Raw genomic sequence first — 14,251 nt, 5'->3', positions numbered from 1 at the left:
GCATTCATGTTGCCAAGTTAACTGTTAATTTCTACGTAATTTGATACTTTGTGTGCAGGATTTCAGTATTTAATTTTTCAATTTTGTCAGCTGTAAAAAATGTTTTAAATAGATTCTTTGATACAGAAAAAATGAATTTTAGTCATCACAGTCTCTTACAAGAATTTGCAATACTGTTTCATGGAAGTCATTTGGGAGTCCTGTTCTTCAACCATCACACAGAACCTGTAGGCATGTTGAAGGAAACTCACACTTTCAAGGCAGCATGTATATATGATTGACATGACAATTCAGTGTTTTACTCTTCACCAGATGTAGACATTATCAAAGTTTGACTCAGATTCCATGTTACTCTCATATTAAGTTGATATTAATGCACTGGGATAGTAGGCTTGGTCTGAATGAGATAACTGTTTTCATTATGACATAATCAGATTGCTGGACTGTCTGTCTACATGCTTAGTAATGATAATAATAATTAATAATTTGTCAGTTTATATTGTGCTAAATGCACACTGATAGCATGCTCATAGTGCAGACAATTATTACCCCGGATAACACAAGCTAGAAGGTCAAGGACACATGACTTATCCCACCAGGTACCCCTTTTCTGCTGGAAAGTTATGTTAAGGGGGTGTGGACTTTTATGGATCAACAGTACATAAACATAGTGACACAACATACATTTGTTTAGTGAATGGTATTTTGTGAACCCTTCTTGTAAGGCCATACTGAAGTGTTTCAGAGATTTTCAAAAGGTAACATTATATGTACTTTGTTTATATTCTAAAGTGTGTATGATAAGCAGTTCCACCTGAACTTAAGTCAATAAAAAATAATGTCAAGTAATTGCCATTGATTGAATTAGTGCGTATGGTTTAACTGGTTTGAAGAAAGTTATGAAAAGTATTATTGTAGATGGTAATCAGGGAGATGGTAGAATAAAGGAGATTCTTGTCTACAAAGATGTAGGGTTATTTCTTCAAAATATATCAGGATGATATGCTGGTAGGTGAAGGATCTTTAAGGATTTAAACAAAGGTTTGTTGTAAGAACTGCCGAAATTGTCAGGTTTTGAGTTCATATATGGAATGGATGGTAATTTTACCTCTAGGACAGGAGACCCTAGGTTTGACAACAAATAATTGTACCCAGTAATTTACAACTAATTGTCTAGCACACAAGCCTATTTATTGAATAAGAAGGGACTGTACATAACTTATGGCAAGGGGGGATGATAGGTGATGATAGGGGGTCATCAATTTTGTATACATGTTCTGGAGGGGGTTTCACTGATTTTGTACATGACAGGCAGGGGGTTCACATACTTTGTACAATAATTTTGAGGGGAAGTCGTTCACATTGTACATTCAATTCCATAAAAACCATCATCAACCCCAGCCATAAATTATGAACGATCCCTAAATGTTAAGATTGTTACATAGAAGTCAGGTGTAATTGCAGCCACGACTGCAAAGCCCAGTAAAATGTGTAGAGGTAATAACAGTCTGTATGCTACCAAATTACAACTTACTGAAAATATGTCCAGGAGCAAATTGGTGTCAGTGGACTTGAAAGCTTTTAGTACATACAAAAGTGATTCTTGATGTCTTTTGTAAAGTTAAGCACAGTCCAGAACAGGTCACACACATCTTCACATTTCTAGCCTTGTCCAAGGTAGTGCCAGTGGTTGTTATGTTAGAGTCAAATGTACTTCATGTAAAGGATGGCAGCAGTTCTTTTTAATTTAAGAATGTAACTTGAACACTGAGTATAGAGAAGGTAAAGGGTATTTTGCAATGGACATTGCATCATATGATGTGTTATGTTAAATGAAGTGGAGCTGAAGGTGTTTTGTTATATAGTAACTAAAAAGGGGATGATGTAGATGATCGAGTTATCTGAATCAGTCAAAAGTAGAAGAAAATATCCATTTCCTTTGTTTTCGGTGAATTTGATGTTCCCAGTGTTTGAATTCATGATAAATGTAGTGCTTTATGACCAGTTTCCAAGATGTGTAATGCAATTAACAAACAGCAACATCTCGTCATACAGTGATTGAATTCACGCAGAATTCACATAAAGAAATGTGAAATTTTATATTAGTGTATAAGTTGAAGGGTCTTGTTAAATGTTTAAAATACCAATTACGTTACTATTGAAGGGTCATTGGAAAGTCACTGAAAAGCAAGATCAATTTTCATGCATCATGAGGTTATTGCAAGGACATCAGCATTATTACATAAACATTTGGTGCATACACATGAAGAAAACAAAGTCCAATGAAACTTCTACCTCATCACTACACATCAAACATATACTCATCACATAGCAGGCCATTGCTGCTGGCTCATTACAACCTACTGCCATGTTAACTGGCATCTATACTTCACTGTCAAATTTTTAGTGCTGACCAAATGGTTATTGCTCTGAAAACGATATAAAGTAAATAATTTCTCTTCTCTTTCCTCCCCCACTCCTTTCCCCATCTTTTGAAATGAACATTTATAGGTAAAGTGTGCATTATAATTTAGGTAAAATTTATTAAAAATGTATTAGCAACACCTACATACACACACTTTTAATATATTTTTTTCTGAGACTGGAGGAAGTATAAATTGTACTTTAGTAAGGCTGACAATGTGTGCCAAGTTTTAGATATTGACAGTTTTATGGAAGATATGTTTGAAATAGTCGATTTAAAAACAGGCATTTATTTGTGAAATCTGCGCATATTATGTATGACACTTACACAACAGTCATTAACTGGAGGTGTGACGATACAGAAAATTGACGATACAATATGTATTGCGATATCTTGGAACGATGCGATATGATACGATACGATGCACATCATGATATGCTGTCTTTAGTTATTTTCTTCAGGAACATATATTTTGATATCAAGTAGCAGTGTAAATTTTGACAAAACTGTCAATTTCTAGTGAAAATTAACAATCTTGTGGTCAACGATATGTATCACAATACACAAAAAGTATCGATAGATTTATTGTCCGATAAAGTATCATGATTATCGATACTACAATATATCGTCACAGCTCTACCATTAACACTCTTCTTTATTTTATTAGTTCGTACATCATGATAATAGTCTGAAAGTAGGTTGTAGGTCTTACCCATTTCAGGAAATTAGCATACCATATAAATATACATTGTCTTAGACGAATTTGTTCATATGCTATGTACAAAAGGACATCATGCCAGCAAGTTTAGGGTTCAGGGAGCCAAACCTTTTGGTACAGAACATCATTATTGATGGATATAATATACTGATACAGGGGTTGTTTGAATTGATCATTTTTTAAGGTAAGTCAGATATTTATTCTGAATAGTGCAAGAAATGAGAACTGTTACATGAAGCAGTAATCAATCATTGGAGTCAACTTAATCAAATTTTAGAAATATATTTTCCCTTTTTGTGGAAAAATGTTCAAGTGACTGAAATGACCAATTCTATGTAATGTCAAGTCTATGGTATATGTTTTGTTCGGAATCAGCTTAACGGTCACTCTGAAACTAATAAAGGCTGCATGCAATCTAGAAACCAAAATTTCCAAATAAGGGTAGTGTGTGTTCAACATTTACTCCATACCTAATGGATCAGCTGATGTTGAGACAGATAACCTTATGACATAGGATTTGATGATGTACAGAATTTGTGTGTACATAATGTGTCTACTATTGCCTGGAGTGGCACTAACCCTCTGTTATACATATAATTATATTGTGTGACACACTAACTCTGCCGTGGATCTGTGTGCTGAAGGTCCTGCAGTACCTACTTCTGTCGGCTCATAATGTAATCTCTAAAATATATAAATAAAATACTAGCTGCTCTAGAGTTCTGCAACATCCAGGGAGTTGTGTGGGTGATTACTGTGTTCTGGGAGAGGTTGCTCCACTGTTAACTGCTCAGTGTTTCTGAAATTTAGACATTATCTCTAAGTGTTGCATAACTTTAAATTTAGAAAAATACACTTCACAAAATTAGAGTTTGGGGACAAGAAAATGGAATCCAAGTGCTTTTGCTGACAATTTGCCAGGGCCCATTCTCTTTAAGGTTTGTTAACATCTGTTTATCAGATGTGGAGCTGAAGCTACACTGGCCCCCACGTCTAGCATCTTACAATTAATATGACATGGTGGTTAAGACAGAACCAGATTTGTAGATGTGTAAAAATTGTTAAAATGATGAATGAGTTATAGGCCAACTCTCAAAATGCTGCCTATCTGAAAGGATCTTGAGTTTGTCCATTATGTACTGCTGGGATGGCTGTGTGTTAATTCATGGTTAGGCTAAATCATGGTTAAGTACATTAAAGCCTACCCAGAGACTGACATCGTTTTCTGAGACAATATTGTATCATACAGAGTGATATTCACATTATTGAACATGTACATCAGATGTGATTATTTTTTAATCTTATCATATTTCCTTCATTTTTCACCCAGTTTGTACAGAGATGCTGAGTGTATGCAACTTCTCTCCTGGAGGATAGATTTGGTTCAACACTGTTTTCAATTGTTTTTGTGTTACTGAGTAACACATACTGTACATTTACTCAAGGGGAGAAAACTCTGCCTTGACAGTTGTTTTGCAGTGTTGTCTAAATTATTGTAGATAACAGAGGAGATATTGTGTTGATTTGTACATTAATATTATGTTATTAGAAATCAGAACCACAAACTTGAAAATGTAATTTATCCATGTGGAATAAATTATGTGATCATGATTTTAACAATGACCTTTGTTTTTACTCTGATCTGTTTTCATCCTTGCATATATACCCATGATCCATTGCTCAAATGTGAACTTTGTGCATTTGTCAAATATTTTACTGCGAAAGGTTAGTCTGTCTTTTAAATTAAAATAATACATCAAATGCATCTGTGAACCAGTAGTGACATAATTGTGCATGGAAACTCTGAGAAATGGTTCAGAACGTTTTAGATCAAAAGATCTGGATGTTTCTGTGTGGCTTTGTCATAGAAACAGACATCCCCGACATCTCCAGGGTATAGTTCCGATAAGTCTCCATTACATCCTGGATGCATCTGAAGCTCAGTCCCATGAATTTGGCGTTGTAGCCAATCAGGTGTCTACGCGAGGAAGATGAGCGTCGCAGTCACAACTAACTTGTTTTTAAAATTATCTAGCCTATTGCACTTGGCAACACTAGCCAGTCAGAGGCTCTATGAAAGAGGTAGAAGGGGTTTTTGCAGCATTGCACCAGGGAGACTATATAAAGACACTTGATTATATGTTTTTAAAGTTTCGGAAATGTCAATTTGTCACCCAGTTTGAGTTGCACTCGAACAAACTTTCGCACCTGTGACCGCCGCCTTTGTTGACACTGGCAAGCTCGGGTGTAACGGTGGCTTGATTGGCTACAGTGAGAATGGGGAGGGCGTAGCTGATTGGCTACAGTGAGAATGGGGAGCCAGCAAAGGGAGGTAATAATGTTACATGGACATAATGGAGATTTATCGGAACGTATACCCATGAGATATCGAGCATGATGAGGTTGACAGGGTAGTTATAGAAGTAACATCCGACATTCAACACATACAGTTGGTAACAATTAGTCGGAAATTGTGAGTAGACATATCGGTCATTTTCTCCTAAAATAACGTTGTGCGACCAGGGCGACGACGATAAGGATTATTCAACGACGATGGCTATACCGACGATGCCACCTAGATTATCCCCGATCCAGGATGTAGTGGAGATTCATCGGAACGTATACCCCAGAGGGAGCAGTGGGGTAGCCTAGTCGCTAAAGCGTTCGCTCGTCACTCCGAAGACCCGGGTTCGATTCCCCACATGGGTACAATGTGTGAGGCCCATTTTCTGTTGTCCCCTGTCGCTGGAATATTGCTAAAAGCGGCGTAAAACCAAACTCACTCACTCACTATACCCCAGAGATATCGAGGATGAGGAACAGAGAAAGACATGTGGCTTTCTATATTTCCCTGATCTTGTATTGGCTACCTGTATTGGGACTGAACAAAATTATACCTGTTGCAATTTTTAACGTCGCATCATATGTACAAGAGAAGACGTTGTTATCCATGAAACCATAAGAAGACGTTGTTGTCCATGAAACTCTATAAGAAGACGTTGGGTTTCCAAATACATGCTCTCAACATTTCCGTTCGATCCAGTCAACAAATACTGAGGTGGTGAACTACTGCGTGGCTGGAAAATGTCGTTCGTCCACGTACAAAGCAGAACTTGAAACTATCAATGTGAGTTTGCACCAGTTTCCGTCCGATCCAGTCATCCATTTCAGTTTTCGAGCAATATTTAGCTATGGAATCAGTATTTCTAATGCTACACTTTCTTGAAAACTTGGTTTGCAAATATATATGTATGGGGCAAGTGTATATTTATTACTGCAGACCCAAGACGTTGTAATCACAATAAACATCTCTTGTTCCCCAACTTTGACCGTACCGATAATCCATGGGCGCTGGGATAAAATTAGTGAATTGTTTGAACTGCGGTTTTGCGGGGGTTTTTTCATCGCGTTTTTAACTTTATAAGTTGGATTTGCATGTTATGATATGTTTCTGCAAGTCCATACCGAAAGGTATCAGAATCTGCAAAGCTGTGTTTTGCGTTGCATGGAACGATAAATGTTCCAAGGTATGTAACGATCAACTGTCCGTGAAAATAGCGCACCTGTTATGTCAAAGAGCCACAACAGAACAGGGTGTTCACAAGCAGGTCATGTAGCGAGTGTGGCCATCCTGTGCAATAATACAGGCCCATTAATGTGAATGTTGCTACCAAGGCTGGGCAAGCCCTCAATACAATATTAATATACGTTTTTCCACCTTTTGGGCTTACACGAAAAAATGTTGCTTGCTACGCACCTGGTTGTTGGAGGATTCGGGTGACGACGTAAACGTCGAGCCCTTTCATCCAGAAGTGATTAGTTGGCGACAACCCTGCATCTCGGGGTCCATGATAACACTTTATCATTGCTCCGATTAAGATCCAACAGTACTACTCGAAGAACGTGTGCTCTAGTGCCATCGTGTTGAAACGTCACACCAGGGCCGTCCTGTTGTAAAAATGCAGATGTTATGTTACCCCAAAACATAACGCTCCCATCTCAAAAACGGCTCCCTTCCAGAACGCATGACTAGTTGTAACGTCTACCTGTGCATGTGTCCTCCCGTCAACCAAGGACGTGACTTATCATCGTGGTATTATTTTCTGTTCCACTAGAGGCGTCAACGTCGATGGTGTCGTATAAGAACGTGCAGTCGGGCTGGGCGTCTTGCGGATGCCGTATCAGTCATTGATAAAAGTCTGTTCCTAGGTTAGGTGAAAAGGACGGATATATGTACTCACAATCTTCGACTAATTGTTACAAACTGTACGTGTTGAATGTCGGGTGTTGCTTCTATAACTATTCTGCCAACCCGACCCTCAATATCTCAAGGCAGGGATACTCTACAACTCTATATAGGCTCCCTGCTCAAGGGTATACGTTCCGATAAATCTCCATTATACCCTGGATGAATCTACGATTGGTACGCTCAACTTTCCCAGTGTTAAGACGTGATTGGATACAAAGGGAGGTAATCAATTCCTGATGTCTAGTTAGTCTAAGAACAGTTTGTCTGCAACTTGAAAACGACATTAGTATTAGTCACTGTAAGCAGAACTGTGGCCAAAGTACCTGTGAGTGTTCTATATAAATATTTTCACTGCCTGCTTGTTGGAAATTCGGCACATTCTTGACAACGTTAACGAATTTGATGGCAGTTTCCGCCACGCAATTCTGGTAGAATTATTCAGATGTACTTTTTAAATAAACATATTTTATTCATGAAATATAAACATAACATGAATATGGGCCGGCACAACAAGACAGCGGTTTGTGTAAGCTGCTCCATAAAATATAACACAATACGATCAATAGTTAATTTCAAACGAAGTACAGAAGTAATCATTTCCACAAAGGCATGAAATGCAAAATAATAGGAAACAGTCTACAAAATGACATAAAATGGTTCATAGTACTCGTAATTGCATACGTAAAAGTTTGAATCTAAGCTGATTAATTCTGTTGCTTGACGTTTGGTTACCTTAAAGAATTGAATTTAAGACAAAACTCTTCGTGTAGAAATATTTACCTGACCTTATTAAGTCATAACAAGGGTACCATGGATACCCACATGCGCAATTCGGATTATTTGAAATAAGTCGATCAAAGATTCAAAACAATGAGCGTTCAAGTCACTGCAACACAACCTGAGGCGAGCATGGATTATATGACAAAATCTAAATCCAAAGAATATTTCTTCCTTTGGTCTGTAGTCTTGTTTTGAACGAATTTACTGATTGTGAGTTAATTATTTTGGCTGGTAAATTGTTCTATAAACGTATGGTGTCTGGTAAAAATGAGTGAGCATACAACTCGGTATAGCAACGAATTGTGCGAACAGTGTCAGTATTTCTCAGATTGTAAGGACTTAAAATTGACACATGTTCTGGAATTAAATCAGACATGTAGGTTGGAGTAAGTTTATTATTCATTTTGTAGAATAAAGTAAGTTTCTTGATTTCTCTGCGCTTAACTAATGGTATGAAATTGGTCTCATTGTAGATTTTTTTCCTGAGTAGTTCCTCTCACGGCTCCACAAGTCGCAGCGGCTAATTGTAACGTTTCTAGAATCATAGGTTGTTCTTTCCTACAGTTGTCTCAAATGTGGCAACAATGATCGATGTGTGGATATATATCATAGGAATACATATATTCTACATATCTACATTTAAAACTGCTCAAACAGTTTAACACAGGACTTACAAACTTTACTATTTCTTCTGCTTGTTTTACCCCCCCCCCCAAAAAAAAAACAAAAAAAAAAACAAAAAAAAACAAACCAAACAAACAAACAATTTTTCGAAGATAAAAAGATAAGAAAAATCTAAATAGTCGAATATTGCTGTTAATGCCGTCTGCAATATAATTGCTGTATACTAAGAACAGTAACGACCCTAAGGCTGATCCCTGGGGGACCCCTGCCAATAAATCTGATGATCGACCATCTATAACTACCCATTTTGTACTCTGTTTATAAAATAACTGCCATATATCTAAGATAGAGTCATCGAACCATTCAAAACATCTGCAAAATTTCAGATTGGTTTGGCAAGGATTGATTGCATATGGTTTTACGCCTTTTTTAGCGGTATTCCAGCATTATCACGACGGGGGCTTAACACACCCATGTAGGGAATCGAACCACGATCTTCGGCGTGACGAGCGAACGCTTTGACCACTAGGCTCCCAGACCGCCCCGTTAGATGAGGATGTAAAGCGGACTAGTCAGTTTTCTCCCATGCTACAGGAAGGTGGTATTTCATTTTCAGCATGGTTTAAGGCTTCAGTTTTGCATGGTCTCGTGATAACGACCACTTTCATCATCTGTTTTACATTTGTTGCTTCTATATAAAAAGAAATGTACATTCAAATATCATGGATGTCAGAATATAAATACTTCTCTTCCACAAGTGTTTAAAGTTCATAAAATATAAACATGGGGGGGAAATCACAAAACCTATTGTTTCATAGCATATGTTGCTATTAATCATCACAAAGGAACTTATGCAACCCACAGTATAAGTTATTATCGGTATAAACTGACCGTCAAGGAAATATTAATGGCAAACTTAAACGTTAAATGAATGAAAAACTGTAGTTTATTCATAGAAGCAAGCAACTTGTTTTCTACGTCTGATATCAATGGTCTCAAGGCGTAAAGAAGCGGCCATTTTCCAGACGTGGGCATAAAACCTTCAAGAAACCACGTTACCGGCAATAACCGAGGACAATGGTGGTATAACATCGCTGTACTCATTCATTGTATCAGAGTCGAGCTATTCAGTTTCATCCTTGACGATGTGACCTGGCATTGTCGTCCATAAACACTGACCTTGTGTTCGCAGGAGGGTCATGGGAATGTGGTACAACAACGCGAATGTACAGTTGTATGTTCAGATTTTGACAGATCGTCACACACCATTCATGATCAGTTTCTTCTGTTGAGCTCTACCATCAGTTATGACTTTCGTCCGACCAGTACACCCTTCCCCACTGCGCCAAATAACACTGACATCGAGTCTAGCCCCAAGCTCGTGTGGCTGTTTTGTTCTCCGGGGCTAGCAACGGACTATACCCGTCTGATTCTAGGCAATTTCAGATCGTTCTGTTGGACAAACGACGAGTTGGAAGAAAGTCTGCTTGTACCATTCTACTTGACATATGATGAAGTCTGAGACGGGCTGTATTCTCCCAAGGGTTTGTCACTCGTAGTCTTTCTGAACGCAGACGGTCCTCAACGTCATTAACTGACAGTCGCTGATAACCATCCAACATCTCGCGCAGTAGTCCAGCATTCCACATACCAATATCTTGCCGTCTTTGAGCGGTATCAGTTCAGGAAGCCCGATGTGTGCTGTCAACACCGAAAGCAATTGTTTTTCTATCGATCTGTAAGAAAAGTTCACCGAACTTTGATAATTGCTTAATGGCGGCAACAAGTACTGCATATGTTGCTCACTTTCGTAACAGGTACTCATCTAAAACCAAGGCATGGTCAAACTAATCATACAAACAATGACATCATCCATATTGCGATACGTTTTTCCACGTGTAAAGTAACATTTCGATGGATATTGTACAAAGACTGCCATGACTGTGTTACGATATCAGACCATCTGTGTATAAACAACTAACTAGCACTTTGGCTGTCGATGCAGAACAGCGTTATAAAGTGGGCATGAACTGCTGACTTCAAAGTTTATTTAAGAACTGAGAATATGATCGACGTTCCTTGTGGCATCTTTAGAGTAATTCTGAGTATCTATGGAGAGAATTCATTGTTTCTGTGTATGCTGATGCAGCGACTTTTTGCTAATATGTAGTGTTGGGAATTGGTATAACTGATGACTGGTTCATTACAGCCAATCAGACAACGAAAATAATTAGTTAGCGCCATCTATCCAATTTTCCTGTTATGTTTGTTAATAAACAAGAGATGTTGGGCTTCGTTTTGCAAACTGCAAAAAATGAATTTGCAAACTTCACATCTTTGAAGGGTTACTATTATGTTAGGAGCATACATTTCCTGGAGTCTTTAAGATAAATCCAGTCATGACTTGGCACGAGCTGTAGTGATTACGAAACATAAATTTAATGACACAGACAAAAACAGACTTGTGAAAATATTGTCAGTTGTAAACAGGTGTTCTAAAATTGTTTATGTTCGATTATGAGAGAAAACCCGATCGACTGCTTTGTTGTTTAGTCACTGTGAGCAATCCCCGAGTATTTCATTTAATCGGACCATCACTATAGTAGCTACTAATATGTACGTTTAACATGTTCTTGTAATTGTATGAATACAGCGATGTTTCTATTGTGTTAACTATGTGTTCTAATTGCAGACTTTTTGTCTTGGTTTGTTTGTTCACGTGGCTGGTCCCACGAGTGCTGTTGACGATTTAATGCTGGAGAAAACATTACACAGCTAATGTCAACGACTATCATTTCCACACTGCGTTCGTTCCATCCGGAACAAATATTACTCGTGGATTAAGTTGTGGAACTATTTCTAGTAAATAATTGTCTATCGAAATAATTCCTCGGAATACAACAGTACAAAGAAACAATTTCGCAACAGGAACAATTGACACTTTACGCGAACCACCTGCTGCCTGATATATAATGCTTTGGTGTAGTGTAGCCTGCCATTGTTACTATGTTGCATGCATGTTTTTATACACGATTGTAAATATTTTCATGAGTTTTCATGAGAGTGTCACAGACATTCATGAGATCACAGACATTTTATCTAATTGTCCTTTTCCATATTTGCACATAATGAGAGTAAGTTGCACTATGAGCTTTGGGAGTGGTAAGGCTGCATATAAAAAATAAATGTTTTTCGAGCACACTTTCTTTCAAAAGTGACGGGGGCGGTAGGATTTTAAAAAAAAATTTGATAGAAAAAACTGACGAGGGAGGAACACGTTTTTATTTTTCTCTCTCAGAAACACAACTTTGAAAGTTCATAACACGTGTTTATGAGTTGTAGATACAGTCACACTCGTTCTTACAAACACTCATTCTTATAGTGGACAAATGGATGATCGGGACGCGGCAAATTCAAAATTATTTTTTATAAATGGCAATAAAATGTGTTACGCGCACAAACAAAAGTGACGCGCCGATGCCCGAGAAACATTTCACATTTTCATATAGCCTAAGAGATCAGTTTTGATATTTAACGTGTATTGAGGCGGGAAATCACCTGACTTGGCTTGTCTGCAACTTTACAAATTTTAATGGAACAGAGTATGAACGCTGACATGTAGTCTACTTCTAGAGGCATTAAAAGTAAGGCATGTAAAATGACCAGGTCCGTTTTGCTAAATCTGACATTTTATGTACGGATACATTTATTTGCTAAATCTGACATTTGATGTAAAGACACTAAATGTGCTAAATCTGACATTTAATGTAAAGACACTAGATGTGCTAAATCTGACATTTAATGTAAAGACACTAAATGTGCTAAATCTGACATTTAATGTAAAGACACTAAATGTGCTAAATCTGACATTTAACGTAAAGACACTAGATGTGCTAAATCTGACATTTAATGTAAAGACACTAAATGTGCTAAATCTGACATTTAATGTAAAGACACTAGATGTGCTAAATCTGACATTTAATGTAAAGACACTAGATGTGCTAAATCTGACATTTAATGTAAAGACACTAAATGTGCTAAATCTGACATTTAATGTAAAGATACTAAATGTGCTAAAGAGCTCTGCGGGTTTCCTTCCCTCGTGGTGACAGCTATGTTACCTTTATGCCTTTGAGGTCAAAGATGTCACATGGACAATAATCCTTTATATACGTTCTTCATGGCCTTATACAAAAATGTCGTTTTCTGACTGAAGCGCCCAATTCTCACACTTATATGGGAGTAAAATTTTAAGTTAAACGAAAGTGTATAAAATGTGGTGCTGATTCTGAAGATCCTTCCCCATAAAGTTCAGATAAAGATCACGTACTTGTTTGTCACCTTCCCAGGGAGCGTCTTCAGTGACGACGGTCTGGCGTGACATGTTTTGGGTCTGCCGTGCTGACATTGAATGAGTCAGTTTTGCCCATCGACACCAGAACTTAATCTGTTTATGAACAGAAGGAAATCTTTAATTGGGGTGAATGTGTACAAGTCACTGCTGACGTCGACCTCGATATTTTCAATTTCGGTTTATTGTATTTCGCATGGAACCATCAACACGTTGGCATTGATTTCGTGACTCAGTTCCTGAGCACTACGCTCATTAAAACTGATCTTTTGTTTTGAATATTGTTGAAAAAATAACCCATACATTTTATCCGTAATTGTCATCGGTTACTGAGAGGTTAATATGTCTGTCTATGTATTGACGCCCTGGTACCTATAATGATCACAGGCGTAATGAGAATTTGTGATAATAGGTTATGTTTGGTCTTGTGCAGATGAAATAATTTACCTTTGTTACCACAGAGAATATTGATACCTGTCGCCATTTTATAGACCAAGCTCACAAATGAAAACGGAAAGCCAGAATTAATAAGGTCATGTCAGCTTCTTATGACGAATTTGCCCGAGGATATTCCCACAATCGTCTGTTTATGTTATTCTTGTAACAATGCCTATCGTGGATGTTGGCAACGCCGTTGCTTCGTTAACAGACTTCGGAAAACACCGAACAATATTTCTGTAAAAAGAAATGGAGAATTATCAAATGTCAGTGACGTTCCGCCTGGATCAACCTGAAGATGTACTTCAAGGTGTACACCTCTCTGAATAGCCGAATGATACGGTAAAATAAACATTGTAGGTCTTCCAGACGGCTGGTTAGTTTTGCAGTATGTTGGGGCAGGTATTCATGTACCACGGCCCTGTTGTTTCACACATTTGGATTTGGATTTTGGATTTGGAGATCTAATATGGTTTTAGAGTCTTGTGATGGCTGGACCAACCAGGAAAACCACACTTGTGGCGAACACCCCGTATCATGACTATTGATAGTGATTTACAGACACACGCTACACTAGACTGATAGCAGGAAGTTTGTATTATTACGAACTATTGTACCACTTATTTAGAAAGTTCCTAACTAGTTCTGCCTTCTTAGTCTAACTAA

The 14,251-nt window shown here is 37.8% G+C and overlaps 1 protein-coding gene across 2 annotated transcripts in view; it reads left to right on the top strand.

Annotated features, from left to right (window-relative positions):
• The window catches only part of LOC137258001 (zinc finger CCHC domain-containing protein 2-like), a 186,741-nt gene that overhangs the window by 159,484 nt on the left and 13,006 nt on the right, over positions 1–14,251 (top strand). The window lies entirely within an intron of this gene.

Source organism: Haliotis asinina, chromosome 12 (assembly GCF_037392515.1).
Source record: "Haliotis asinina isolate JCU_RB_2024 chromosome 12, JCU_Hal_asi_v2, whole genome shotgun sequence".
NCBI lineage: Eukaryota > Metazoa > Mollusca > Gastropoda > Lepetellida > Haliotidae > Haliotis > Haliotis asinina.
Note: the sequence above shows the minus strand (reverse complement) of the source record. Positions and strands in the feature narration are given on the sequence as shown.